The sequence below is a fragment of the Magallana gigas genome, chromosome 9, assembly GCF_963853765.1.
Source record: "Magallana gigas chromosome 9, xbMagGiga1.1, whole genome shotgun sequence".
In the NCBI taxonomy this organism is placed as follows: Eukaryota; Metazoa; Mollusca; class Bivalvia; order Ostreida; family Ostreidae; genus Magallana; species Magallana gigas.
Window position 1 is genome coordinate 28,509,863 of NC_088861.1, and position 25,702 is coordinate 28,535,564.

The 25,702-nt window shown below is 33.4% G+C and overlaps 2 long non-coding RNA genes across 2 annotated transcripts; both read left to right on the forward strand.

The window, feature by feature from the left end:
* The first annotated feature begins 1,047 nt into the window (after nt 1–1,047).
* LOC105346326 (uncharacterized) lies at nt 1,048–9,272 on the forward strand. The gene is made up of 3 exons (XR_010709438.1): nt 1,048–1,128; nt 1,223–1,402; nt 9,101–9,272. It is a non-coding gene; the product is annotated as an uncharacterized lncRNA (long non-coding RNA).
* Nucleotides 9,273–11,361: 2,089 nt separating this feature from the next.
* Nucleotides 11,362–24,105, forward strand: LOC136271533 (uncharacterized). The gene is made up of 4 exons (XR_010709439.1): nt 11,362–11,709; nt 11,814–12,080; nt 23,164–23,242; nt 23,347–24,105. It is a non-coding gene; the product is annotated as an uncharacterized lncRNA (long non-coding RNA).
* The last annotated feature ends 1,597 nt before the right edge of the window (nt 24,106–25,702 follow it).

The following is a 25,702-nucleotide window of genomic DNA, read 5'->3' on the forward strand; positions in this document are numbered from 1 at the left end:
ATAGTTTTAAAATAGTGACTCCTGGAGTAATACTGGGGACCCAAAATGCGTTAAAAACTTAATGTAGACGTATATATGGAAAATGTTTAAAAATCTTCTCCTTGAGAACTACAATGGTTCAATTTTTCAAATAGCTACGTAAGCATCATCAAATAGTGTAGATTCAAAATTATAAAAGCCGAGACCCTCGATCTAATATTGGGGCCCAAAGAGGGGTTCAAAGTTTAACATAGAAATATAGAAGGAAAATGTTTAAAAATATTTTTCTAGAGAACTACAATGCTTCAACTTGTGAGATTTCTTTACAAGCATCTTTAAATAATGTAGATTTTAAATTAATATAGCTGTGACCACTGGACTATGCTGGGACCCCAAAAGGGGTTCAAAGTTTAACATAGAAATATATATGGAAAATGTTTGTAAAAAGTTTTTCTAGAGAACTATAATGCTACAGTTTGTGAGACTACTGTGCAAGAATCCTCAAATAGTGTAATTCTAAATTGTTTAAGCTAACCATAAACCTTGGACCAATACTGGGGTTCAAAGTTTAAAATAAAAATAGCACATGCCACGTTATAGAATGTTACAAGGAACTGTTCAGGTGAGTGATGTGGCCCATGTGCCTCTTGTTCATAGATGTTTGCAAAAACATTCATATCTGATAAAGGCAAATATAGCTCAAGACGCATGAATAGGAGAAACAAAAAAAGCGGACTTTCTCATTGTCACGATGTTACAGTATGTGGCAAATGGAAACCGACAGAACATTGAGACAAGGAAGTGTCAGTAAACAGCTGTGGTAATTCCGTAATACATGTATAAACATATTAGATTGCATCGAATATTTATTTTAAGAATTTTAATTTAAAAACATTGAGCTGGAGTCATATAATCTTCACCTTACTTCCGGATATTGGATGAACTAAACGATTAATAACTTTTTAAAAAAGTACTGCAGTAAGCTTTAAAAGGATTTTTAAATGTCTGTCAAAATATTATGCGCTAACCATTCAGCTATGTAAATTGTGACCTAACTGAGTACTCATGCGGTGAGCGTGCAAAACCAAATCTTCCTCGTTAAAATGAAAGCACATTGTTTGTTGATATTGATTGTGATGCAATTATCAAGTAAGTTCTAATATTTTTGCAATTAAACGTCAAATCAATGTGTTTTTTTTTTTAAGTTTTGTTGCTTAAATAAATTTAAATATATTTTTTGTAGGGATAGCCAATTGTTGTTCATCAGATATCAACATAGATAACGCCTTTGTATCATGTTCGACCAACAATGTGTCGTGTAATGTTGAATGCTACCGAGGCTATATTTTCCCTAGTGGATCCACAAAGGAATCTTACAGCTGTCAGAACGAAGAATGGACACATATGTTCTCCTCATGTAAACGTATGTTGTTGAATGTTTACATGGTTTAAGGTATACGTATGAATAATTTGTTTCTGATCATTTGTAAGTGTGATAAATGTATAATGTTTATGTAAATAATAAAGGTAAAGTTTCTAGTGTCTGTGCATTTCAAAATTTTCATGTTTAATTTCATATGAAATCAATTTATAAATCAGCAAATTTTCCATAATCTCAGAAACCTGTTTAATATAATGTATAATTGTTTCTTTACTGCACACTCTAGAAGAAATGCAAATGTAACTAGAGCAAAGCTCGTTGCAAAGCAACGAGTGGGTCTTCCAATAATGTTGAAATTAAAGCTAGAAGTTCCTGTAAGAAGCAGAGTTCTTACACCAATAAACATAAGTAACTACGACAAAAAGAAAAAAATATCGAATTATTCTTGGTATGAGTTAGCAAAATCCAAATGATTATAAGTACGAATTAACAAACCTTATCGATTTCAAGCACGACTTAGCAAATATAAACCCGAATGTGTAAAAGTACGATTTAACAATTATCGAATAATTTTAGATATGAGTTAATTTAACTCTTAACATAAAATTATTTTCTTAACCAAAAAAATGGAATCAAAACTTCCGGAAAAATCAATATTTAAACCACCTATATCTCTGTTAAACATTGTCCGATTTTAGACCAGGTTTCAGTTTTAGGTTATAAATAATAAGCTCTTATTGTCTGCTTTATGTTTAATAACATACTATCGCTAAAACATAAGTTATAATGAACAGACTTTGTAGCCCTTTTGGCCCCTAATTTTAGGGGTCAGTCCCTTTTTCTTGATATCAAATGAAAGGTATCGTAAATATTAACATATTTTGTTCAACAAGTATTCACGAATTCTTAACCATTCTAGAGATATCTGAACAACTGTGTTTTAGGGGCCGACCCTTAAACTTCTTACCAGGGTCACCAACAAATTTTTTTTAGATCCCATATCGTTAAGAACATTTTTTTGAGCAACTTTTCTTCTACATTGCTTTTCAAAATATTTCTCCTTTTCTAGATATTAATTATCAAAGTTTTGGAAATCTGGCCCCTTGAAACCCCTAATTACGTAACATATGACTTATATATGGTACCGTATAGATAAACAACTGTACAATGAACATATTTGCTTCTATAATTGATAACAAATTATTTTTCAGTAAAGAGTTATAATTAAAAGACTTTAGAGCCCTCTTGGCCTCTTATTTAAGGAGCCAGGCCTTATTTCTTGATATCAAATGAAAGGTCTTGTAAATAAAAACACATTTTGTTCATCAAGTGTTCAGAAATTGTTGACCGCTCTAAAAATATCTGAACAATGTGTTTTAGGGGCCGACCCTTAAAATCCTTACTGGGGCCACAAACAAAAATTATTTAGGTAGCATATTGTTAAGAACATTATTCTAAGCATTTTTTGCTCTATAATTCTTATCAAAATATTTCTCCTTTTCTACATATTAAAGATCAAAGTTTTGGACTTCTGGCCCCTTCAAACCCCTTATTACGTAACATATGACTTAGGTATGCTTTTGTATACATAATCAGCTGTAAAATGAACATTTTTGCTTCTATAATTGATAAAAAAATTATTTTCCAGTAAATAGTTATTGCAAAAATACTTTAGAGCCCTCTTGGCCCCTAATTTGAGGGGCCATCCCCTTTTTCTTGAAATCAAACGAAAGTCCTAGTTAATTTGAACAACTTTTGCATTACATGCCTTAACAAAATATTTACACATTAAAAGCTAGGGCTGAAAATGCGCAAAAAATTCGTGAAAAAATTGGTGCCAATTTTTGAGCTCGGGCGAGCTTCCCCGCCTTGCGCATTTTTCAAAAAATCAAATAAATAGGATCATCTACAGACATTCATCTACTATCCCTGAAAGTTTCAAGTTTCTATCGCAATCAGTTTTTGAGAAGTTAAGTGGACAAAATGGTCCTTAAAAATTCACTTAATCCTTAAAATCTCGAACCGGAAGTGACGTCATCAGCCAGAAATTTATAATATCAAGTACGTTTGAAGCCTAATACGTCCTGTAAATTTCATGCAAATCGGTCGAGTAGTTCACGAAAAATAGCGTTCGAAAAAAGTCAGAAAAAGAAATAAAAAATAAAATAATAACTAGATTCGATCTCGTTGCGAGCAACGAGTGGGTCTTCCGTCCAATTTTTGAATAGATAAGATTAAACTTATCAATTCAAAGATAAAATCGTAGATCTAAGCGAAAAAAAGAGAAAAAAAATTTGCGGCACTCGAGGCTTGAACCCGGGTCGCCTGGGCCATGTCCACGACTCTGTCGACTGAGCTACTCGGACTCTCGCTTCAGGAATTTGACGCTTAATTTCTCGAGAACGCCTTGATCGATTTTAAAACAAATTACATATTCTGAATCAGTAAAAGGGTCACTATCATCTTATTGGAAAAAATATATAAAAATAAAAAGTTGAAAATTTTCATTTTTTAAATTTGTTTCCGGTGACGACCGGAAGTGACGGCGGACATTCTCTTGACCGAGGTACACGAGGATATTGCTAGATCTATCATCTCTGAAAATTTCAGTTCTCTATCTTTACTCGTTTTTGAAAAACATCGCCGACAAAATTGGCTTTTAAAAATCGTAAAACGACGATAACTTCCGACCGGAAGTGAATTTTTAAAAATTGTTCCTGCGGTATAAAATTCATATGACTAGGCATCACCCCTGAAAATTTGAAGGAAATCGAACGAGTCATCTCCGAGAAATCGCCTGCACAAAATTTGTAAGACAAAAAAAGAATAATAACTAGATACGATCTCGTTACGAGTAACGAGTAGGTCTTCCTTGCGATTTCTGTTTTTAATCATACCATGAATAATCGATATAATTTTAGAATTACCCCCCCCCCCCCACACACACACACTTTCAGATAATGTATACAAATCCCTAATTACGTAATAAATGGGTGTTGCAATGAGTTTTCCAGATAGATATTGCTACAATTAACAATTTTGCTTTTATAATGCATTACGAAATCTTAATCGTTTTTATGTAATTTGTAATAGACTTTACGAGTTTCTTGCCCCCCCCCCCCCCAAAAAAAAGGGGCAAGCCCCTTTTTCTTAATTTCTTTGAAAAGGTCTTAAGAATACTAACAATTTTTGTTCTTACACCCATCTAAAATTGTTGATCATTTTTGAGATACAAATGTATGAATATTTTAGAGGCCAGCCCTCTAGATCCTTAATGGGGACAGGAATTCGTGTTTTGATAAGTGGAATCGATTTAAATCATAAATTCAAACATTTTCTCTTCTATCATGTCTAACAAAATATGTCTACTTCTCTAGTTATATTGCGTCAAAGTTTAAGTACTTTGGCCCCTAAAAATCCCTAATTACGTAATAAATGGGCGTGGCAATAATTTTTTCTAATAGATATTGGTACGATCAACAACTTTGCTTCTATATTGCATTACAAAATCGTTATCGTTTTTAAGTTATTTGTAATAAAGTTTAAGAGTGCCTTGGCCCCTTAATAAAGGAGCCAGCCCCTTTTTATTGATTTTGTTGGAAAGAATTTTTGATTCTCTACCACTTTTGTTATATATGTCTTCACAAAATATCAACTGATAAAAAGATATAAATCAAAACGTGTGAAAATTTTGAATGAAAATTCGTGCCCAATTTTGGTGCCCAGGCGAGCTCCAAGAAATGGCGCAACAGGCATTAAACAACTACATGCTGCACAACTTCAAACTATAGTCTACCTATCCTGAAAATTTCATATTCATATCTCTTATGGTTTCCGAGTTTATAGCTGCACAAAATGGGTCGTCAAAAATTACAAAATGGCCGACAATTCGGTACCGGAAGTGACTACGAAAAAATTAATAAAAATGTATGAAGTTTAGATCACGCCCAACGATCTGTGAAAAAATGGTTGAGATCGGTCGAATAGATTTCGAGAAATCTCGTGCACAAAATTTGGAAAAAAAAAATAATAATAACTAGATACGATCTCGTTACGAGTAACGAGTAGGTCTTCCGTTCAATTTGTTAAACGATACGATTAAAATATTAATGAAATTTCAAAATTCACCCTCAACCCCTTTCTTTCAGATAATGGATACGATTGTCAATATCCTTTACAATGTTTAACAAAGTGTTTTTCTTTTTAACCTACAGCACATTAAAGATTTAAGATTTTGGTTCTTTAAAATCTCTAATTATGTCATCAAATGGTTTGGCAATGTGTTTTACAAACTGATATTGTTACGATCAACATCTTTTCATCTATAGTGCATTACAAAATCCTTATCGTTTTTAAGTTATATGTAATAGAGTTTACGAGAGTCTTGGCCCCTAATTTAAGGGGCCAGCCCCTATTTTTTAAGTTTATTCAAAAGTTCTCAAGAATACTTACATTTTTTGCTCTTACACTTATCTAAAATTGTTGTTCATGTTTTAGATACAAATGATTGAATATTTTAGGGGCCAGCCCTCTAGATCCTTCATGGGGACAAACATTAGTGTATTGGTTAGTGGAATCGATTTGAATCATCAATGCAAACATTTTCTCTTCTACAATGCCTAACAAAATATGTTTCCTTCTCTATACATATTGCGTCAAAGTTTAAGTACTTTGGCCCTTAAAAATCCCTAATTACATAATAAATTGGCGTGGCAATGATTTTTTCTAATAAATATTGGAACGATCAACAACTTTGTTTCTATAATGCATTTCAAATTCTTTATCGTTTTTAAGTTATTTGTAATAGAGTTTATGAGTGCGTTGGTCCCTTATTTAAGGGGCCAGCCCCTTTTTCTTGATTTCTTTGAAAAGGTCTTAAGAATACCAACATTTTTAGTTCTTACACCAATCTAAAATTGTTGATCATTTTTGAGATACAAATGATTGAATATTTTAGGGGCCAGCCCTCTTGATCCTTAATGGGGACAGAAATTCGTGTTTTGATAAAGGGAATCAATTTAAATCATTAATTCAAACATTTTTTCTTCTATGATGTCTTACAAAATATGTCTACTTCTTTAGTTATATTGCGTTAAAGTTTAAGTACTTTGGCCCCTAAAAATCCCTAATTACGTAATAAATGGGCGTGGCAATGGTTTTTTCTAATAGATATTGGTACGATCAACAACTTTGCTTCTATTATGCATTACAAAATCTTTATCGTTTTTAAGTTATTTGTAATAGAGTTTACGAGTGTCTTAGCCCCTAAATAAAGGGGCCAGCCCCTTTTTCTTGATTTTGGTGGAAAGAACTTTTCATTATCTAATACTTTTGTTATATATGTCTTAACAAAATATCAACTGATAAAAAGATACAGATCAAAACGTATGGAAATTTTGAATGAAAATTCGTACCCAAATTTCGTGCCTCAGTGAGCTCCAAAGAATACAGCCACTGGCATTAAATTTAATAGGGCCTAACTTCAAGCTATATTCTACATATCCTGAAAATTTCAAACTCATATCTCTGAAAGTTTCTGAGATCATCTCTGCACAAAATAGGTCGTAAAAATTACAAAATCGGCCGTAAATCGGTACCGGAAGTGACAACGTCAAAAATTTCAAAAACATATAAAATTCAAGTCACGTTCCATCATCTGTGAAAAAATGATTGAAATCGGTTGAATGGTTTGCGAGAAATCGCGTGCACAAAATTTGGAAAAAAATAATAATAACTAGATACGACCTCGTTACGAGTAACGAGTAGGTCTTCCGTCCGATTTTTTTTTTTTAAGATAAAATGATACCATGAGATATCGATACAATTTCAAAATTACCCCCCCCCCCCCAAAAAAAAATAATTTGAAGATAAAGAATAAAAACCCTAATTACGTCAGACATGGGCCTGACGATGACTCTTTCAAACCGATAATGTAGAGATCAACAACTTTGATTTTTATAATGCATAACAGAATATTTATCGTTTTCAAGTTGTTCGTAATAGAATTTACGAGTCTCTTGGTCCCTAATTAAAGAAGCCAGTCCCTTTTTCTTGATTTTATTGGATATAACTTTTGATTCTCTACTACTTTTGTTCTATATGTCTTGTCAAAATATCAACTGATAAAAAGATACTGATCAAAACATATGGAAATTTTGATTCGAAATCTGTACCCCATTTTTGTGCCTAAGCGAGCTCCAAGGAATAGCGCCACTGGTGCAAAACAACTATATAGTGCACAACTTCAAACCATGCTCTACCTATCCTGAAAATTTCAAAGTCATATCTCTTATAGTTTCTGAGATCAACTCTGCACAAAATTGGTCGTAAAAAATTACAAAATCGACCGTAAATCCGGACCGGAAGTGACGACGACGAAAAATTCAAAAACATATCAAATTCAGATAATTTCCCATCATCTGTGAAAAAATTGTTCAGATCGGTTGAGTAGTTTTCGAGAAATCGCGTGCACAAAATTTGGAAAAAAAAAATAATAATAAACAGTACGAAAACAATAAGGTCTTCCGTTGGAAACGGAAGACCTTAATAAGAAAAGTGAAAAAGAAACATTACAATAATAGAAGGGTCTTCCGCTGAAGACGGAAGACCCTAATAAAACTAGATTCGATCTCGTTGCGAGCAACGAGTGGGTCTTCCGTTCGATTTTTGAGTAGATTAGATTAAACTTATCAATTCAAAGATAAAATCGTAGATCTAAGCGAAAAATAGAGAAAAAAAATTTGCGGCACTCGGGGCTTGAACCCGGGTCGCCTGGGCCATGTCCACGACTATATCGACTGAGCTACTCGGACTGTCGCTTCAGGACTTTGACGCTTAATTTCTCGAGAATGCCTTGATCGATTTTCAAACAAAATACATATTCTGAATCAGTAAGAGGGTCACTATAAGGTGTAAAAATTTCAAAGAAAAATATCAAAAAATAAAAAAGTCGAAAAATTCATTTTTTCAAAATTCCTTCCGGTGACGACCGGAAGTGACGGCGGATATTCTCTTGACCGAGGTGCACCAGAATAACGCTAGATCTATCATCTCTGAAAATTTCAGCCCTATATCTTTACTCGTTTTTGAGAAACCTGACAGACAAAATTGACTTTTTAAAATCGTTTATTGACAATAACTTCCGACCGGAAGTGAATTTTGAAAAAATATCACGGGGGTACAAATTTCAGATGGCGAGGCATCATCAGTGAAAATTTGAAGGAAATCAAATCAGCCATTTCCGAGAAATCGCCTGCACAAAATGTGTAAGGAAAAAAAGAATAATAATAATAATACGAAAATTGAAAAAGAAACAATAGAATAATAGTAGGGTCTTCCGCTGAAGACGGAAGACCCTAATAAGGAAAAGAAACAATAGAATAACAAGAGGGTCTTCCGTCGGAAACGGAAGACCCTAATTAAGGAATAGGAACTTTTGGTCGAAGCGTGATTAAATCTAGTTAAGCTTCAACCGAAACTATCACCTCACAATATGCGAAGAATTATTTCTTATAACTTATATTTGTATAACTTTCTGCTATTGTACATGAACGATTAAATATTTGAAAATAAATAAGCAAACCTCGTTTGTGCGCAAGTTATCCCTTACTCGAATGTATTGGACTGTATAGTACAAAACCGATACGCAGTTTTATCACATGCAAAGACACACCAAACTTCAAATACTAGTATTCAAGCATGTATTTGTATGAAATATGTTACTTATTTTTTGCTTTCCAGGAATCCCGTCAGTTTCTGTTACGTATTCAGCCATTTGGGTTTTTGATGAGGTGGTAACATCAGCCTGTGGAAATATATCATCACGGTTAGACAACCTACGAGAGGTACTAGAGGAGACACTCGCCAACAATTGCCAATTGCTCAACATAAATGCCACTGTTCAATTTACGCATTTATTTTTGACTTTTCAGGTATATCTACATGTATATATTAACATATACTGGGTTGCTGCAGATAATTGTAGTAAACCCAAACACACAGAAACACAATATTAGAGAAAAAATCATAACTACTCGATTCTTCAATTTCACAGGAATTAAACAGTTTTCATGTGCAAACTATGTAGAATATCCATGAAAATTGAAATTTACAAATCCGTACACAAAGGCAAAACTCTGGCAAAATCAAAATGACCTATAGCACAAATTCGAAAAAAAGCTTTACTTAGTTGAAAGTGTTTGATTAACGTCGTCTTGCTGTGTACATTGATTTCTAAAATGTATCAAACATTCATAAATTCATATCTTAACATCTAATTCTATACAAAATATCACTTTCCTCTCTACTGCTTGCGGGGGCTTTGAACTATGCTCATCTTGGTATAATAATACCAATGGGAAAGAAATTAAAAAAGATAGCTTTACTTAGTTGAAAATATTTGATTAACGTCGTCTTGCTGTATAAAATGATTTCTAAAATGTATCAAACATTCATAAATTCATATCTTAACATCTAATTCTATACAAAATATCACTTTCCTCTCTACTGCGGGTTTGCGTTTTAAATATGCTCATCTTGGTCTAATAATACCAATGGGAAAGAAATTTAAAAAAAAGCCTTAGTGCTTATCTAAGTGTTCCTTTATTCAATATGCAGTCTGTTAACCCCAATGTAAAATGATCTATTCTATTCATTCACCTAATGGATAATGCCAATTAAATGAAATAAAGCAGACTGATCGTAAGAAGTGTTTATAAGCAACAAAGAGACAAATTGCATTGTAAGATTATCACTGCCCATTCAGTCTGAAATTGTACTGTCCTCTGATTGAACGATATCTGACAGAATAGACAGTTTTCGGCTGATAACTAATACAAAAAATGTTTGAAAACATTTTTAACTGATTTTAGTCCATAGCCTAAAAATTTTGACTGATCATTGATGAAAAAAATAGCCTCCAATTGTTTGAATTTCGCATAAGATTTAAATTTAGGAAGAATCAAAAAGAACTTCAAGGACGTTGTTTATTCAGGTTTTGAGTTCTCAAATTCGAATTGGTATAAAGGTCAATGTCATAAGTAAAATTTGTTCTGAACACAAAAAAGTATTTATAGTCTGTCCCAAATTATTGCTTCCATCAATTGTTGATGATTTTTTAATAAAAATACACATACTTGTGAACGAAATACAATTGAAATCGATGAAAGGGAATATATCCAAGATATCTTCATTGAACAATTATCCCTTTTCACTCATGCAATTTCACAGGAACGAAAACAATTTTCTTACGGAGATTTATAATGGGAAATGTTTACATCTTTTTTCCATTCGGAATACACTCGGAATACGTCGCGCAATTTTTTAACGTTATCATCCGGGCTGATTAATGGCTGATGCAATGAAAAATCTCCGTAGACTTTAAATTTCGGGACGTGTATTGAAACCTGGGGCGTTTCAAAACAGATAATCTGGACATTTTTCATATTAGTGGATGAACGTAGTTTGAGCACAAAGGTATTTACTATTATTGAAATATCAAGCAAAAAGTGGTGGAAGTAAAAACTCGGGACAGAGTATAGGAATTGAATTATTATTGACACTCCATTTTTTTTTTACTTAATTAGGGAATTACGCTCCAACAAAGTTGGACTTTTAGCAAAACAGAGGAAATTCATTGACTTAGTACCTAATTCTTCCACTCTGAGTAAACGTATACCTTTGACATTTTTTTCACGCCCCCGTCTTTTCTAATGTTGCATGCAAACGTTAAAAAGCAAGAAAATGGTAAAAAGACGTCTACGTCTCAGAAGGATTGAAGTGATTCGTTTCTTGTCAATTGTTTGTAAACCATGACATTTGGACCGATGAGCCTTTTTTTTTAATTATGGTTAAGATATGGAAATTTAGAAATACTTTGTATTGTATAAAAGAACGAGTTAACAAGTTCAAAATAAAATATGTTTGATTGATATGATATAATTTCATTAAATAAAAAAAACATAAAGACTAAAAAAAACCATATAGTGAGAAATTATATGGCCAACCCTTGATATAGTAATGGGGTACCACACTGCTCAATATTCCTTGTACATGTATAACTTCGTGTCATTATATGTTTTTCCCCTAGGTACAGACAAACTTCATTGCAGTGTATAATAACTTTACAAACTGGAAAACGCTCGACATATGTATTTATTATAATCGCCAAACATTTCGTAATTTTCATGTTACCAAGTCAATGTTTGAGGGTGTCACTTGTGGGAATTTAAACACAAGTAATATGATCCATAAAGATCTGTTTGTCAAGGAAACTTATGTTTTTTGTCCGAGTGCAACAGAACTCCACAATGTGTCAACCTCTGAGGATGGGATGTACATACAATATTGTGGTAACTCTCTTTAGTTATCTTAATTCATGATTAGATTCAAAAATTAATTTAAAGATTTAGGAAAAACATCTTAATTAATAAGATTATGTGGGTTGATTTTACAGACACAGATTCAATTATAAGAACCACAAAATCGACTACAGAAACAACACAAATGAGTACATTGGAAAGCCAAACTATACAGACTGAAGTTTCTTTTACCAAAAATAACTTCAGTTTTAGTCAAAACACATCCCTAGAAAAGGAGGCCAGTCAGGGCACAACGTTAATAACAGAAGTTTCGTCACCGGATCAAAACTCCAGAGTTAACAGTAGTCAAATAACAACAATTACATCGTTGTCCGCTGAAAAGGATTTCCAAGTGAAATCAGGTAAGCATGTATATAATGCCTTGCTAAAATAAAACAGGTTTTACTTGGAAATGAAGACAACAAGTGCATAATATCTTGTACAACGATTATCGCATTGGCATTACTGAAGGCTGTTGGTACTCATGGTTTGAGTTGACAAACTTGGATTGATATAAAGTTTAATGTAAGGAGTATAATTTGTTCTCTCAGCAAAAAGTTTTTATAAAATGAAAAATTATTGATATAACTTTCGATTTTATTTTACCATAATATGGATATCGGATAAAAAAAAAATGACTTAAAACGCTAAAACATTTTTATCAGTACTCTAATAGTAAAAGTTAAGTTTATTCATTAGATCTAGTCGATAAAAAATTGCAATATTCCCAGTTTGTTCTATCGCACTTATTTCTCAATATTGTCTTATATCGTATATATCGTATATTGTATATATAGGAAGTAATGCAAAAATATTGAAAATGCTTAAAAGCCAACATATCTTAAAATTTTTACTATCAACCTCATTTAAAGTTTATCAAAGCCGAATAGAGTCAACATAATTAGTTTAATGCTATGATGTTTTAGTGTTTTCATCATTCAGTTTTTGTTACATGTAAGTTGATTTTTTTCATTTTTTAATGGGTAGGTATTTGAAAACTAATAGGGGAAATTCGAACTGGAATATTTTGGAAAAAAATGTTGTTAAAAGTTCAAGCTTTGTATCATTTGAGTGCCACCGCCATTTATACATTGTTTTTCATTAAAAAAAAAAACAAGAGTTTAATCATTTGTAGTATTTTTACAATAAAGGAAATATCAATCATAGAGTACATGTACATGTTTATAGAATATTCCTTAATTTTTCAATAAATTCAGTGGACATTTATACTAATGTTTCGAAAGTGAAAAATACCACTATAATCAAAGGCTTATGACATACAATAGATTGTTTTTCATTATCAGCAATGATTATATATTAATTTTTTTAATGCTGAGTAAACCTCATCCTTTAAGATGGATATTTAGTAACTCATGATTGTAATATATTACAACTAGTTTGTATATATGAAATCAATGCATTCAATTCTAGTAAATTGTACATACATGTATTTATGGTTGTAACAATATAACAGTTAACGCAGAATTGCTTATTGCTTTATCCAAATTATAATATTTACACTTGCAAATGTTTCCCTTACATAAAACTATTTTCGTTATCCGCTGTTATTCCTGGTTAACATCATTATTAGTCAAGAGGTCAAAGTAGCGCATGAATAATCTAGCTCTCTATTTTTCTATGTGTTCAAATTAACCGTTTTGCGCTGAAACACACCTGTTATACTTCGTAAAGAAAACAATTTAGGCATAAAAAATAAACGTATCTGTATTTTGTTATACGAAGTTTAATTCATTCATTTTCTAAAAAAAATTAATTTCGGAGATAAATGATTAATGTTAGATAGGCCTTTAAACAGAAGATAATGTTCAAGTTTATCATTAAACGAGGCGTTTTTGAAAATTACAATTTGTCAAAGGATTTAATTCAGTTAAAATATATTTCTGACTTTCGTACAAGCCTCGATCAAAACCGCAAACGCAATATGACAGACCTTTCGCGTTAAGTCCATTCACGGATCACGGTCAAATTTAACTCCTTGTGCTTCTCTGTGCGTTTGTTCCTTAAAAATGACTTATAAGTTAAAATGTCTTCCCTATATAATGTCGGAGGAAAATCATTATGCTCTTGAATATGATTCTGCGAGAGAGTTTCCCCTGAAAATGCCTTAGTATACTCTAACTCAACTTTGTATCGCGTTGTTTTCAAATTTTAACCGCTTTGCGATTTCAACAGAAGTGGTACTATTCCGCCAAGCTTCAATCGTTTTTTTTATCTATATATTTTTATCCCCATATACATCCAGAATTGATACCTTATTTCTGAAGGAATGGCTTAAAACGATGTTTTTTAAATGCTTTAGATACCATGTATTGTTTATATTCTTTACATTATCTACATCGCCAAACCCACAGGATGAGTATTTACGATCTCCTTTATACATGTAATCATCTAAAAATTTGCTTACGAAAAAGGTGTAAATACAGTACCAGCAATTCAATTGTGTTATGAGGTAGTAGGAAACAGAAGTAAATGGAAACATGATACATTTATGCACTGTGGTTTTCTTGAATACTAATACCAGTATCTCGGATCCTGTTGTTGGGGCAATCCATGAAACATAATGTCCACTGATATGCAATTTCTAACAACATATTTGATTTATTATATCACTAGCCACAAAGGACTATGTGCGGTTTTATGCATCTTTTGCCCCCCAAATTAAAGTTTTATAAAGAGCTTTAAAAATAAGATGTAAGATAGTTAGAATCGTATTTAAAATAAGGGTGCAAAAGATTATCACCACACTGACGTCATAATGTAGAAATGACGTCATGAAGATTGCCTAATTTTGTTATATTGATGTTTTGTAGCAAAATATGGGTGTTTTCCGATGGTTTTTCGACTGGGAAACATCGAGCGCAGGCTTGCTCAAGTACAATTTTTTAGTATAATGTGTATATCTATCAGAAGAAAAACATATGTTAAAATCTTACTTGAGCAGACCTGCGCTCTATACTTCCGAATGCTAAATATAAAGCAAAATTGGAAATATTTTCAATTGTTTACAAATTTGCGAGAATTAGGTCATTTAGTTGACGTCATAGATAAATAGCAAATAGGGAATGATGACTAAAATCATGATTTTAGTAATAGGCATCCACTGTACAATGATTTATGAAGATTTTAATTTCATTGGACACTATTTAAAAATTGGTTAAAATTGGGGGCAGATATTTGACCATACCGCACATAGTTCTTCACATATATAGAAACTGTGATTTTCTTCAAATTCACAACAACTTATTCTCACAAATATATTGAACCATTGTAATCGATATCAAAATAAAGAAATTTTAATAAAGAGAAAAAATGGAAAAGCAAAATTCAGAATTAAGTCGACGTTGTATAAAAACAACAGGGTGAAGCTTACAGTTATATATAATTTTAAATAAGGTTTTATCATATTCATTGAAACAACCGACAAAATATACGAACATGCATATTCATTCATACATTTAATTGGATACACATACACCGAACAAGCCTGAGAAAATCCACAAATATTCTTCAAAAGAATAATTACTGCAATGATTTAAATTTATCAACACCACGGTAAATTACGTATTCAACCCTCGCCTTTCAGGAAAAAAATCATTGAAGGCCCATTTATTGGTTGGAAACGGCAGTAAACAAGTGGGACTCTTATCAATACGCATCATTTATGAAACAGTTATTGAAACCTTTATTCATATACTAGTAAATATCTTGAATATTTTTTTGAATTAATTTTTTTTTAATAATGTACATCATTACATCATCCATTGGAGGTTTCCTCTTATCTGGTATACGCAGTACAGTTAAGGCGGCCAATAAAAATATAGGCAAATTTTTGTGATGAAAAGACATATACTTTAGTTCAACTGGCATGTCCTTTTTAAAATCAATAACAGCTACTCAAATGCAATATATTTTTAAAATATATATATAACAGTACAATATTTTATGTTCATAGTGATCACGTGATATGGCAGTAGCATGGTACAAGCAGATGTATTTGTGGTTTTGAGGTCATTTAAAAAATTCAATATTGCAAGGGCATAATCATGTTAAAATTCACAACTGAATTTTAAAATAACTTGATGTTATATCGTAGATTTTGAAAAACGGTGCGAACTTTATAAGATAAGAGTTTTTGTTAGAAACCGTAATTTATAATGCATATGTTGAATAATTTTGAAGGTCACATGGTTAATTTAATTAAAATATAATTAATTTGTAAGATTTTACAAGGATCGTAGAACTTTTTAAGTTACATAGCATATTTCAAATTCACACGTAAAAGTTTGTCAGGATCAGGTAGGTGTATGCCCTTGCAATTAAGTGATTTATTTAGGTACTCAGCTTTCAGATATACGATATTTTATACAAAACCGAGGTTGCTTCTTTATACGATGCATACTTTTAACAAAATGAAAATAAGACTATATAGGTAGCATTCTACTAAAAACAATGTTAAACAAAATATCCATTTATAATTTTCCGTTAATTTTTGACATTTATTTTTCTTCGCTAGAAAACTGCATCAGAGCCTTCAATGACTTAACTTAGTGCGTCATTTTGAAGCATATGACGTCATATTCTGTAGCACAGCTAGAACGAAATCTCGCTTATTTTTCAGTGTGTACGATATAACGGACATCAAAAGTGTAAGTAATAACATTAGTTGTTTTCAATTAAAAGATAAGTATAAGTTAATTTTGCTAATAAATAGATTGATAAGTATTTTTGGGGTTTGTAATATATTGTGATGTCATAATGCACATTTCCCGTACTTTTCGTCTGAACGAAATTTATTGACAGCCTTAACTGTGCTGCGTATTGCTGTATTAAGCGGTATGAGGCTTACTCTACGTAAAAATAATACTCATTTTCAATACATTCTTATTATCCTTAATGTTTAGATATATGTTTTTCTTTTTATTTTGAACATCGCTTACAGATTTAAAACGTTAAAAAAACCATCAGGAGAAAAAGAAATGTCTTGTGAGTGCAATTTAACACTCCATGGAATCAAATATGAATAAAGAGGAGAACTTATTGAAAATGAACTTTACCAAAGCGCTGCAGTATTGTTATATGTGGATTTTGTCTGTTTTGTGGAAATGCAAAACACTATGGCTCATACATTTAATCGTTTTTGGGAGTTGATTTTAATCAACTTTCCTATGCAGTTACTCTAGCAAACCAAAAGTGAAACAGTGTTTGGACCTAAGCACAAATCGTCACCGCTGACAAGACTAAGTTCTTGAAAATAATAGAGAAAAATTCGATGTTATGTATGCTGAAGCATTGTTTTTCAAGGAAACTTATCTATAAACACTTTGAAAATGGTCAAATTTTATATACTACGAACAATTTAGATATTTTTGTAGTCTCATTTATTCCTACGCCAGTTAATATAGTCTCGTTCAACCAGACGCTCAGCTGTCTCCGGAAATCTGCGACAAGCAGAGAGGGGACTCTCTTATTGTTTAATAATGATTAAATAATTAAATAATAATTTAGCCGAGCGTCTAGTTAAACGAGACTAGAGTTCGATATCATTAATAGTGCTTGGATCCATACAATTTTTAGAATTGTTTCGATAACTAATACATACTAGTAGTTGAAATCTATCTTTAATATTACACAACATGATTCATATGGGGTTTCTCGAAATTCTTGTCGGAAAAGTCTAAAAATTCATACTATGAAAAAGTGCTTATTTCAAATATGTAGTATTCCGGAATTGTCTTTGTCTTATCATGTTGGTTTTGTCTGTTATTTGTCATTGTATGTTTTCCGCCCTAATAAACTACATGTGTTTTGTGTGACTGATTTCTGACTAACTTTTTGGACAGAACAGTGGCGACGAGGATTAAAGTGTCAAGATGACAGCAGTTTTCGGGAAAATAGATTCTTTCGAGGAGGGCAAAGAGACATGGGAACATTACTGTGAGCGTCTGGGACATTATTTCATAGCAAATGGAATCGGTGACACCGAAGAGGCGGATAAAAAAAAGAGGCGGTCTATTTTGCTCAGTGTGTGTGGCAGTAAAATATATAAACTGATGAGTGACCTCTTAGCACCAAATAAACCAGGTACGAAAACTTTTGATGAACTTGTAAAATTAGTGCAAGATCATTATGCACCCAAACCCTCGGAAATAGTCCAAAGATTCAAATTCCATAATCGTTTTCGCAGACCAGGAGAGTCTGTGGCCTCGTTTGTGGCCGAATTACGTCATTTAACGGAACATTGCAATTTTGGTGCGGCTATTGAAGTGATGATTAGGGACCGTCTGGTTTGCGGGATCATGGACGATAAGATACAGAGACGCCTGCTAGCGGAGAAGGATTTGACTTTAAAGAGAAAGCATATGAAACTGCAATATCAATGGAAACTGCAGCGAAGGGAGTACTTGATCTACAGAGTGGAACTCCACATGCTGAAACTGTAAACAAAGTGAGTGATGGTGAAAAACCACAAAAAGACAAAAGTAGCATAAAGTGTTATTATTGTCACTTGTTTGGACACTTTGCCGCAGAGTGTAGGAAAAAGAAGGCCGACCAAGTCGCTAATCGGGGAAAAGGAAGAGGAAACTCGAGAGGCAATTTTTGGAGTAACAAACCAAGGGATCAGTTCAGAAGAGAAAATGTGCACAATGTATGTGATACACCTGATGAAGAAGAAGACCCCACTGAGTATACCTTGTATCATATGATGGAGCCGGGCAAGCAGCCACCATATCGTGTGTTTTTAGCATTGAATGGAGTAGATCAGTCTATGGAGTTGGATACGGGAGCCAGTAAGACCGTGATTAGTGAAGAAGTATACAAGACTTTATATGTAAATCTGACTCTCGGTTGAACTTAGAACCTTCATGCACAAAATTGCGTACTTACACTGGGGAACTTATTCCCATCCTAGGAACAGTACAGTTGATTGTGAAGTACAAAGATAAACAGTATGATCTGAAAGCAGAAGTGGTAAAAGGGAAGACACCGTGTTTACTTGGCCGTGATTGGCTTGATGTCATTAAACTGTGCTGGGATGAAGTATTTCAGATTAAAACAGAAGTACAGTCTGATGTGGAACAGATTCTGAAAAAATATGAAGTTGTGTTCAAGAAAGAATTGGGGACAGTCCAAGGAGTGAAAGCAAAGATATATGTTGACTCTCAGGAAAAACCGAGATACTTTAAAAGTCGTTCACCACCTTTTGCCTTGAAAGAGAAAATTGAACATGAGTTGGACAGATTAGTTCGTGAAGGAACTGTTACACCTGTAGAGTTTTCAGAGTGGGCAACGCCTATCGTACCAATAGTAAAGAGCGACAAGACCGTACGTATTTGCGGTGATTATAAAGTCACAGTGAATAGAGTTTCGAAGCTGGACAACTATCCTATTCCAAAAACGGAGGATCTATTTGCAATATTAGGGGGTGGCGAACATTTTTCCAAACTCGACCTGAGTCAAGCCTATCAGCAGTTAGAGTTAGATGAGGAATCCAAGAAATACACCACTATTAACACACATAAGGGGCTTTTTCAGTATAATCGTCTACCTTTCGGAATCTCATCTGCTCCTGGCATATTTCAGAGAACTATTGAAAACCTGCTCCAGGGCATATCCAGTGTTATTGTTCGATTAGATGATATACTTGTGACTGGAAAAACCCGTGGTGAACATTTACAAAATCTTGCGGAAGTGTTAAAGAAGTTGGAAGCAGCGGGAGTTCGACTGAAAAGAGAGAAGTGTGTTTTCTTGGCAGATGAAGTTACATACCTTGGACATCGCATAAATAAGCATGGAAGACAGCCAACTGAAGACAAGGTGCAAGCGATCAAGAACTTACCTGAACCAAATAACGTTAAAGAATTACAGGCTTTTCTTGGAATGCTTAACTACTATGGTTGCTACTTACATGTACCAAATCTGTCAACTGTATTAGCACCATTACATGAACTCTTAGGAAAAGATGTTGCATGGTCTTGGGGTCCTAAACAGTCAAACGCAATGCAGGAGTCAAAAAACCTTTTGAGATCTTCATCTATACTAGTTCATTTTGATTCAGCCAAGAAGCTTGTCATGTCCTGTGATGCCTCGCCAACTGGGTTGGGTGTTGTGTTGTCACACATTACAGAAGAAGGAGAGAAGCCAATAGCTTATGTGTCACGAACCCTGGCACCAGCAGAAAAGAACTACTCTCAGTTGGAAAAGGAGGGACTTGCAATTATATTCGGAGTGAAAAAACTTCATCAGTACCTGTATGGTCATCATTTTGTTATCTATACTGACCACAAACCATTATTGGGCCTGTTTAAACCTGACCGAGCCATTCCAACCATGGCTGCCGCTCGAATTCAGAGATGGGCTCTGATCCTGGCCGGATACGAGTATGAAATATTGTACAAGGAGGGTAAGAAGAATGGTAATGCAGATTGTTTGAGTCGTCTTCCACTCAAGGAGAGTGTGGATGTACCTGTACCGGGGGAGACTATTTTACTCATTGAACACTTAAACAGTACACCAGTACATGCTGAAGAAATTGAAGAATGGACACAGTTGGACCCACTCCTGCGTCAAGTAACCTTTTGTATAAAGAATGGATGGAAAGAGAAAAATAAGGATGAGGACCTTCGTCCTTATTTTAGCAGACGAAACGAACTAAGTGCTCATGAAGGGTGTATTCTATGGGGAAGTCGTGTGGTGATCCCAGAACCAGGAAGAGAAAAATTATTGGATTTGTTGCATGAAGGACATCCTGGAATAGTCAGGATGAAAAACCTGGCAAGGAGCTACTTGTGGTGGCCAGGAATTGATGAAGCTATTGAGACCAAAGTACGAGGATGTGAAGATTGCCAGGCACAAAGCGCCATGCCGGCAGTGGCGCCCTTGCATCCCTGGGAATGGCCAGATCGCCCCTGGTCTAGAGTACATGCAGATTATGCAGGACCTTTTATGGGATCCATGTTTTTGATCCTAATTGACGCTTATAGCAAGTGGATTGAGGTCTATAAGTCATCTACTTCTACATCTGAAGTGACCATCGAAAAATTCAGACAGGCATTTGCAACACATGGAATCCCTGATGTACTTGTTACGGACAATGGGACCTGTTTTACAAGTCATGAATTTTCCTGTTTTACATCGGAGAATGGTATTCTACATGTGAAGACCTCACCATACCACCCCGCATCCAATGGGTTGGCTGAGCGGGCTGTTCGAATTTTTAAGGAAGGGATGAAGAAGATGGATAAAGGCCCTGGATCATTGATGACCAAGTTGCAAAGGTTTTTGTTAAACTACCGAACAACTCCACATACTACGACGGGTGTAACTCCAGCAGAACTCCTCATGAATAGGAAATTACGAACAAAGCTAGACTTCGTCAAACCTGAAATTCGAGAACGAGTAGAAAATCGACAGAAGAAATTCAAGCACTACCATGATGCACATGCAAAAGGACGAACCTTTATGGAAGGAGATGCCGTTATTGTGAAAAGTTTTCCAAGTGGACAGTGGAAATGTGGGGAAATAACACAAAAGACAGGACCAGTATCATACAGAGTCGCACTACCAGACGGAGGAATCGCACGCAGACATGTCGATCATATCAAGCAGCGACATTTTAAACCATCTATGGAACTGGACAATCCTGATGGAAGCGACTATACTCATACCCCAGTAACCATAGAAGAGAGTCCTACATCCAAAGCATCCGACTGCGAGTCCGTGACCGATACGACTTTACCATTTTTCACTACATGTACTTCAACATCGTCCAGCGCTCCAAGCGTAACCAGTCCACACAGATCATCTCGTTCTGTTAAAAAACCAGCCTATCTGGACGACTACGTAACTCCATAAATAAACGGTTGAAATGGAAGGGACAGATTTGTGCCTTTATGTTGTGTGTACCCACCTTTTGAACTGTTAAAGTTAACGATATAATAACTATAATTTTGAAGATATTGCATATACTGATATATATGTAAGTAGTTTTAATATGTTTTATTTACAGTTGATGATCTAGTCAAAATCATTATGAAATTAACTTAAAGGGGGAGGAATGTAGTATTCCGGAATTGTCTTTGTCTTATCATGTTGGTTTTGTCTGTTATTTGTCATTGTATGTTTTCCGCCCTAATAAACTACATGTGTTTTGTGTGACTGATTTCTGACTAACTTTTTGGACAGAACAAAATACAAACTAGAAACTAATTGCCATGCAAGATAAATTGATTTTAAAATAAATGATAATCGATAAAATCAAAGCCTGTCAGTACTTCAGTACTTTGATTATATAAATAGACTTTGGTGAAAATAAGGTACATTATACGGTGCTGAACATAAAAAATGGTATTTTTCTAAGTTATAATTTCATAAAAAAAATGTGTAGACTCTCTGAATAAAGGTTATTCTGTCAATAATGCACATCCAGTTAAAAAGTACAAGTTCATCACATCCCATCTGTGTTGTATTTGTTTACCATATCATGTTATAGTCGCCATTTTTTTAATAATAAAATATTATATTCAAGGTGATTCAAATTTCTTAGGAACATTGTAAATGTATTGAGTAATTATATTTAACAAATCAAACAAAATACTTATTTGACAAATGTTGTTTAATTTTTACTTTGGAGTCGTGAATTCAGAAAGTGAATAAAGATTTTGTTTGTTTGTTTGGTTTTTACATGCATGCATATACAAAAAGAATTAAAATCAAGCAATTTTTTGAGCATTTATAAATTGCTATATATGTTAGAGGTGAAAAAAAAGATGCTACCCTTATTTTCTAGCAGAGTTAAAAGGACGTGATCCCAATTATAACTAGGCGTTTTCAAATACTAGTTCCTTTTTTCCAGTTTAATATTTAAAAAAAAGTTTATTAAGGCAATGTTAGAGGTTAACCAACATTCTACACGCAATATCAGTCACTAAGTAATAATCGTTTAACTTTAGTGATAAAATAACTTATATTTGTGGGAAAAAAAGCCAAAAAGAAATATTAATAATAATTATAAAAATTGAAATACAATGTAGAACTAAAACAAAAGAAAGAAGAACACAACTAAAATTAAAAAAAAAATAATTTAATTCACCTTGAATAATTAAAAAAAGACACCTCAATAAAATAATAAACAAAAGTTGTTTGGGTTTTTCTTTCAAACTCTACTTTGTCACAGAATAAAACACTTTACTTAACACTTTGTTATGATTTTATCAAACGTTTTTTGAATAGAAATAGTTTATTTTGCATTGTAAAAAAAAAAAATAGAAAAAATATCATTATGCAATGAAGGATTTTAGGTAATGAATAATCCCATATGTATACATTAAAACTAGGTACGAAACTCTTTGACATAAAAATCAAATACTATGTATTTTCTTTGATTTAATATGATTGTGATTTAATATCTCTCAATTTATTTTGAAGCAATTTACATTTTGGTACCAATTACTGGTGTCTTTCTGATATCGGGGATCGTCACTCTGGTAGTTTGTCGTAGAAAGCGGTAGGAAACACTTTATACCAACATGGGTTTTAATTCGTTAAAGATATGCAAATCATTTTACTCAGCATATTTTGATATATTTTCCTCATTTTGTTTTTGCATAGTTCCCAAGGTCGGAAAAAGGAAAAGCCATATGAGACGATAATAACTGGCGGACAGACACAGTATATCAACATGGCAGATAATACACATCATTATGACGTAATCGGATACAGAAGGGAGCAGGGACAGGAAAGTCGCTCTTAAGACAAGGACCTGCTCAGCAACAATTAGGGAAAAGCTTATAAATATGCAGCAACTAGGCAATACAAACTTGCTAAAATGTGAATTATTATATATTTTGTTGTAGTGCTCGCGCTGTAAAGAATTAACTTGGTTCGAGACATAAACATACACTATTTTTTATTTGATATTAAACAACTGCAGACTTAAGAAATCTCAATACAAAGAACAAATGTTAAATAGATGTGACGAAAAATTTGAAAAAAAACCAAATATATACAGTACCCGCAACGTTATTTTTTACAAGATAAACGATAGGATAGGATTCATGCACGATAGGATAGCATTAACGCACGATAGAACAGTATACACGCACGATAGGATAGGATTGATACAAGACAGGAAAGGATAAACGATGTTCATGATAAATGTAAAATCGCTTTAAACGATTTACACGAATAATTTGTTAATGGCAGAATTTGAGAAAGGACACATACGAATAAAGATTTACGTGGAAATTCTATTAAGTAACAATTTCCAAGTTGTTAATCAACGCTGCATTATCTATAGAATGTATAAAAATGACCAGTTAATTTTGTTCACTAAAATTATGTGCTTAAATAATAAATACATCTTCGGAATTGTTATCATTGTTTTCAATATCGAACGCCTTAGCCGATCGCTGCGAATATTTCAGCCCGAGATCATATTACACGGAAAATAGCGGGTGCAATTATAAAAATCAAACTCTTGTTTAAGTAAATATAAAATCTGTCATAAATACATTTCTTTCTGTGTAAAAAAAATGGTGCATTAAAAACGAATTATATTACATACAAGTTAAATTAATATTTCCGCAGGTTCACATTCTGCGTACGATTTGCTAACATTCTTTTCATTACCACACACCCTAGCCGATTGCCGAGAACATTTCAGCCCAAAATAAACTATCACACAGAAAAAAAGGGTTCAACTCTGGTTTTAATTAAATATAAGTTAGATCATAAAGACTTTTGTTTCTGTAAAACATGTTGCATAAAACACACATTATATGTTATAGTTACCGTATACTTTTCTATTGGTTTGCTTTAGATACCCGATGACAATTTTGAAACGCCCACGAGTTATTTTATTGAGGTAACTTGCTTGTACCATAGCTACACCAAAATGTTGTTACTAAATATAGCGGGTCAGAGAGAGAGAGAGAGAGAGAGAGAGAGAGAGAGAGAGAGAGAGAGAGAGAAAGAGAGAGAGAGAAAGAGAGAGAGAGAGCAATTTTTTTTATTTAACGTATTAGTTATAAATACAATGAATTTCTTTTTTAATTTTCCCAAGACATTCACAGTAGTTACTAGTATTTTTCTGACCTAAATAACAAATAAGACAAAGAAGCCGATGTTTACTATTGCCAATCGATTTGTCACGCACGATTTAACTGTCAAACGTACAAAGAGACACGTGTTCGGGTGGTTATTATTTGGTATCAGGCAGGGTTAGTGTAGAGGAGAAGGAGATTATGGCCCGCACGTTTCACTGTTCCATCGAATCTGTTCGCCAATACAAAAGAGCGTCAGACGACATGATGAAGGAAGTACCCACCGTGTTTGAACCTAAGCGCTTCAGGAAAAGTGATGAGCCTACCTCTACGATTACTACAGCTTCCCTTGATTCACCACGCTCCATGGATGTTGACAATTCAGCCTTTGGACCAATCTTCACCTATTGCACATTTAACTTCGGTGAATTTTAAGATGATGGTTATTAAAGTAAATATGTGTTCGTAATAATTACACTGTGAACAAATTGTTATACTTAGATAAAGGGAGAGAGAAAGAAATGGAGATAGAGGGGGAAATATCATTAATTTTGAGTTTTGTTCTTATTCAATTATTGATTCAATCTTTATTATATGATTCTAAGTTATTCCTATTTCTGTACAGTAATAAAGAGTAATTATGGATGATTGTGGTTTTTTCCCTAAATTACATGTCTAAGAGGGTGGAGCTTCAAGCTCTTTTATAGGTGTATATACCTGCTATAGAAAAATGTGGGTTTGCCATATATACACCACGTTTTAAAACAAAGAAAACGTGGAGTATACAGCGACAGCTATGGTACAATGCATAAAAGTTAATGTTTACGCAAGTATACACTCGCGTACGATTTATATATATTCGATATACAGGTAAATATGTTACTTTGTTCCTAAGAACTTCGATAGTTTACATTAAGTTTTCA